Source organism: Pteronotus mesoamericanus, unplaced genomic scaffold, assembly GCF_021234165.1.
Source record: "Pteronotus mesoamericanus isolate MK-2021 breed Mesoamerican mustached bat unplaced genomic scaffold, CSHL_Meso_final contig_101, whole genome shotgun sequence".
Lineage (NCBI taxonomy): Eukaryota > Metazoa > Chordata > Mammalia > Chiroptera > Mormoopidae > Pteronotus > Pteronotus mesoamericanus.
Window position 1 is genome coordinate 3,765,030 of NW_026555001.1, and position 5,478 is coordinate 3,770,507.

Here is a 5,478-nt window from a genome sequence, read left to right on the forward strand (position 1 = left end):
GCGCGGCACACTGGCCACGGGCAGGCCGCCGGGGCCTGACTAGAGGGACATATTTAGGAACAATTAATTCTTGGTTGGAGGAGGAAGGGGCCCATTTATTTTCATCTGTGCAGAAATAGCTCTTGTCAGATAGGAGTTCTTGTGCCCTCTGGGTGAGAGGCAACTCTGAAATAGAAGGAAAGATATTAAAGACTTTAGGCAGACAAGAAAACTCCTAAACTTGCTGAAACCAAGTTGAAAATATTTCTCTAAAAATAAGCTTTGTTTTCCTTGTGGATTCCTCTGGCAATCGGGCCCTTGTGTCGGGGTGCTTAGCTGGCCTGGGAAGCCAGGCGGAATTTTTTAAAAAGCAAGTGTTTCCCAGCTGTGGCCTTGGAAAGTTCTCTGTTTTCCATTTATTAAACTCCTAGTTTCCGGCTAATTAAAATTATTTTCAAATAAAACTCCCTGGCCCAGCAATATTTGATGAAACACAGAATTCCCAGTGACCCTCTCCCCTCCCATCCCCCTCCCCTTCCCCACCCCCCACTCCCCCGCGACAGGAGGTCTGGCCGGCTGTGGGGTGGCCTGTGACCCCTCCACTGGACCAGTGCTGGTTTAACCAGAAGGAGGGAGGCCTTTGAAGTGCATGCCCAACGCCTCCTCTTCCCAAACCCCACGGCTCCTGTGGTGACCAGGTGAGAAGCTGCTTGCGGGGCAGTCTACAGGCTTTGCACCACTTGTCAAGGGGCTGCGGGTCCCTGAGAACCTGCCGTTTCTTGTCCTGTGACCCTGAGCAAAGAAGGGGTGCACTTGGTGATGCTGTGCTCTCTGGCCTGGCTCCTGTTGAAGATTCAGGTCCAGTCTGGCCAATGTGCCGGACTTCACCGAGCACCTACTGGATGCCCAGACTCCCAAGGCAACATGTGAAGAAGGAAATCAGAGATGCTGCAGGCGGGAGGCCTGTATTGCTGAGGGCTGGGCTGGTGTGATTCGAGTTGCTGGCAGGTGCCCGTCACTGCCCTGGCGTTCAGTCCAGACATCCCAGGGGTGGGATGCTGCGGGTACCGACAGGACCTTTCATTCATCCCACAGGTAGCTCGGGATTGCCCAGGAAATGGCTGCACAGGGGTAACAGACGACCTGACAGGTGCCATCCCTGCCTTCATGGAGTGTACGTAATGAGTTCAAGGTTCATGCACAATGTAGCTTGAATCAGGATTCATTCCTTTGTATGGCAGCATAATGCTCCATTATGTGAATATGCCACATGTTTATTTATTCATTTGAGAGACATTGGAGTTGTTTTTTCCTTTTGGCTATCGTTGAGCAATGCTCCCGTGGACATCCATGTATATACTTTTTGTGTAAATGTGTTTTCAATTCTTTTGGATATATACCTGGAAGTAGAATTGCCAAATCACTCCACGGTTTAAATTTTTTAGGATTGCCATACTATTTTCAAAAGTGATACAGTGGTTTTTGTAACTATTTAATTAATGTGTGTTTCCCCTACTCAGCCTGATGCATGCTCTATGATGTCCACATAAGGAAACAGAACACACATGCGCCCTGGCTGGTGTGGCTCAGTGGATTGAGCGCCAGACTGTGAAGCAAGGGGCTACTGGTTCGATTCCCAATTAGGACCCATGCCTGGGTTGCAGGCTAGGTCCCCAATGGGGGATGCGTCAGAGGCAACCACACGTTGATGTTTCTCTCCCTCTCTTCCTCCCTTCACCTCTCTCTAAAAATAAATAAATCTTTTTTAAAAAAAGAAAGAAAGAAAACATGCATGCTTTGGCTAGTGTGGCTCAGTGGGTTGCGTGCTGGCCTGCCGGTGAGCCAAAAGGTTGCCAGTTAGATTCCCAGTGGGTTGTGGGCCAGGTCCCTGGTTGGGGTGTGTGAGAGGCAGCCAATTAATATTTCTCTCGCAAATTGATGTTTCTCTCTCTCTCTCTCCCCGCCTTCCTTCCCCTCTCTCTAAAAATAATAAATACAACCTTGTAAAAAAAATTTTTTTTAATTTTTAAAACTTTTAAAAAGCACACTCACAAACTGAAATTGGGGTGTGAAAGGGAAGGGCAGAGACTGAGAGAGCCTCTGTCAGGAAAACTGGCCTCACTTAGGATCTGGGAAGCTTCTGAAGAAGCAAGAAGGGCATAGGGCAAGTAACAGCAAGGCTAAGGGCCAGCAGAAGAGTTTTCCAGGCAAAGAGAGCCGCTAGGTGCTCGCTTCAGCAGCACGTGGACAAAAATTGGACGATAGAGAGTAATCGGCATGGCCCCTGCGCAAGGATGACGGACACAGTCGTGAAGCGTTCCACATTTTTTAGGTACTGGAATTGCTCTGGTGATCACTATGTAAGGCATGTCGATGTCAAATTGCTATGCTGTACACCTGAAACTAATAGAAAACTGTATGTCAACTCTAATTTCTTTTAAAAAAGGAGCAGCTAGTGCAAAGGCCCTGGGGTTAGAGGGAGCACGGCTCCGGAGAGGAGAGCGAAGATGAGCACAGCACGGGGCGGGGGGGTGGGGGGGGGCGTAGGATGGAGCAAAGTGGCGCAGGCTGGGGCTGGGGCCGTGGGCTCAGCGCTCAAGTGGCCACGAGCCTGCCCTCTGCCCCCTGCAGTTCCTGTATGAGAGCACCCTATTGTGATGATTTCTACAGAAAAGTCATTGGGCCCTTTTACCCCAGAGCTGAGTAGCTTATCACCGGTGGAAAGAGCCGGGACTCTGGAGCCAGAGGTGGGGAATGTTGCTGCCAATTACCCACTGCGTGGCCTTGAGTACAGTTCACCATCTCTTTGAGCCTCCATTTCTCCATTTGAAAAAAAAAATGGGTTAATCTATTGTCCTTGTTTTTGTTATAAAGATTAAGTGAGGTAATGTTTGCCAAATGCTTTGCCCAGTACCTGGAGGTAGTAAGTGTTCAGTCAGAATTAGCTGGCTATTACTATTACCATTATGCTTCACCATCTTCCTCTTCCCTCTCTCCCCCAGCTCCGACTCGCGGGTCTCCAGGTCGGAATGCCTGAAAGGTCCTAATAGTGACGCTTTATGGAGCGACTATTATGTACTAAAGCTTTATGTATGTTACCAACAGCCTGTGTGTCTACCCAAGACTGAGGGGACTATTCCTGCATCCTAGTTCCAAGATAAGAAAACTGAGCTCAGAGAAGTTACATGCCCGAGGCCAAGCAGCTGGGAAAAGGTTGAAGCAGAATTCAAAGGGATCTAACCTGTTGCTCCTTCAAATCGCCTCAGGCTGCCTCTCTGACTCCTCTCTCCCTGCCCTACTCCCACACCGTCCCTCTGTAAGCCCAGATTTCCACACCTACGCTTTAAAAACACAATTAGTTCAAGTCATCTTTTGCTCAGAATCCTCACCGGGAATAAATCAACAATCTTAGCAAAGCCTACGAAGTCCTACATTATCTGTAGGCCTCGAGCCCAGGGACCTGACTCTCGCTTCATGATCCTGCTCGGCCACGCAGGCCCCCTTGCTGTCTTCAGTCTTGCTGGGCCTCCTCTCTGTCTCAGGGCCTTTGCACTCGCTGTTCCCTCTCTCACACTCTTCTCCATGGCCTGTTTCCTTCAATTTCTGCTAAGTGTCACCTTTTCAGGGCCCACCCAGACCACTCTTTCTAAAACAACAGCCCCATCTGGCATTTCTTCTCACTCATCCTGCTTTATTTTCCCTAGCATTTGTCAGCCTCCCAGTGACATACTTTTTAAAATTTGTATTTATTGACTTGAGAGAGAGAGAGAGAGGGAAACATTGGTTTGTTGTTCCACTTATTTAAGTATTCATTGGTTGTTTCTTGTATGTGCCCTGCCCAGGAATCAAACCCGCAAACTTGGCGCATCGAGATGAAGCTCTAACCAACTGAGCTGGCCTGCCAGGCTCCTATGACATAGTTTAAATGCTTTTGCGCATATATATATATGCTTCCTTCCTTCTTAGACTCTAAGCTTCAACCTCATCACTCAATCTGAAGAGCATCAGGAAGGTCCCCTTCTGCCCCCACCAAACTCTCCCAACCACACAGTTCTTAAGATAAAAGTGGAAACTGCTTTCCTTTCGAAATTCTAGGTAGAGCTGCACTGTCCCGTATGGTAGGTACTAGCCACATGGGGCTATTTAAAACTCACTTCCTCAATCTCACTAGCCACATCTCACGTGATCAGTAGCCACATGAAGGTAGGGACTACTGCACAGAACAGAATGGACTGCATCCATCACCACAGAAAGTTCTGGTGGACAGCATTGTTGTTCTAGAATGTTCCATGAAAACACAAACAACTGTAGGGAAGGAAGGCTCTATCGTCCAACCCTTGAAAGGTTGTCTTTCTCCAAAGCAAGTCCTAGGACACAACCTCCCCTCAGAGGCGAAGAGAGTCCAGCGTATTTATTCCCAAACATCATTTCTGTCCAGGAGACGACATGTGCCAGTTGTGAGGGGCGGGGGAATGAAGGGACTGCCCACTGTGTGGTGGCACCTCACAGCCCCACCCAGTCGCCTGGGACCTGCCTCCTCACACCTGGACGTTGACCCCTCACACCAAGCCCTCCCAGGGTCCGTCTCCACAGCCGCGGTGCCTCATCCACCCAGGCACCCGTGGCAGACCATGGCATCCCCTGCAGTCTTTCTTGAGCTTCCCTCTCCCTCTAGGCTGCCCGTCGTGACAACTGCTGTCTAACCACGTCCAGGCACTGCGTCCTCTTGCCTATCTTTACTGACTCAGACCCTCAGGCTCCCCCTCACACCAGGCAGCAGGTGAACCAGGAGCCCCAGAGGCACTTCCCAGCCCCCACCGCCACCCCCCCAGAGCCAGCTTCTAAAACACTTAAGTGATCATGTTCTTCCTGCCCAAGGACCTTGAAGGGTTCCCTCACCCCCGGTTCAAACCCAGGCTTCCGAACACGCTCTCTGAGGCTCTGCTCGGTGCTCACCCCTCCTCCATTGCCCTGGAGCACTGCTGACATCCCCCCCACCCCCACCCCACTTCCTCAGCCTCAGCTGAGTCTCAGCCTCACCCCTCCACCTACCCAGCCCCCGCCCCCAGGGCCCCTGGGCAGGACTTGCTGAAGCACAGAGCTCATCGCCCTTCCTACACCTCTGTCTCCCTAGCCTGGGCGTTCCTTCAGAGAGAGAACGGTCACGTTCCTCTTTGTACATCCCAGCCTGCCTCTTAGAAGGGCCTTGATAACTGTGCAAAGGAACCAGACACTAGGAGAGTGGGACTCTTCTCTCCTCTTTGACAGATGAAGGAAATGGAGCTCAGAGAAATAAAGACACTTGTCCAAGGTCTCCCAGCTCATGAAACGACAGGGCCACGACGCCACCCACAGCTGCACCCCATGTCAGGGCGGGACGCCCCAGCCATTCACAGGAGGAGGGGGGAGACCGCACTGCTCCTTGGCAACGTGGCCTCCTGTGGAGTTTTTCTTGTCCTGAATATCCAAACTGTAGGCATTGAATCCCAATACTAACAA

At 50.7% G+C, this 5,478-nt stretch overlaps 1 non-coding gene across 1 annotated transcript; it reads left to right on the plus strand.

Annotated features, from left to right (window-relative positions):
* The first annotated feature begins 2,203 nt into the window (after positions 1–2,203).
* On the plus strand, positions 2,204–2,308 carry LOC129068110 (U6 spliceosomal RNA). The gene has a single exon (XR_008528897.1). It is a non-coding gene; the product is annotated as a U6 spliceosomal RNA (small nuclear RNA).
* The last annotated feature ends 3,170 nt before the right edge of the window (positions 2,309–5,478 follow it).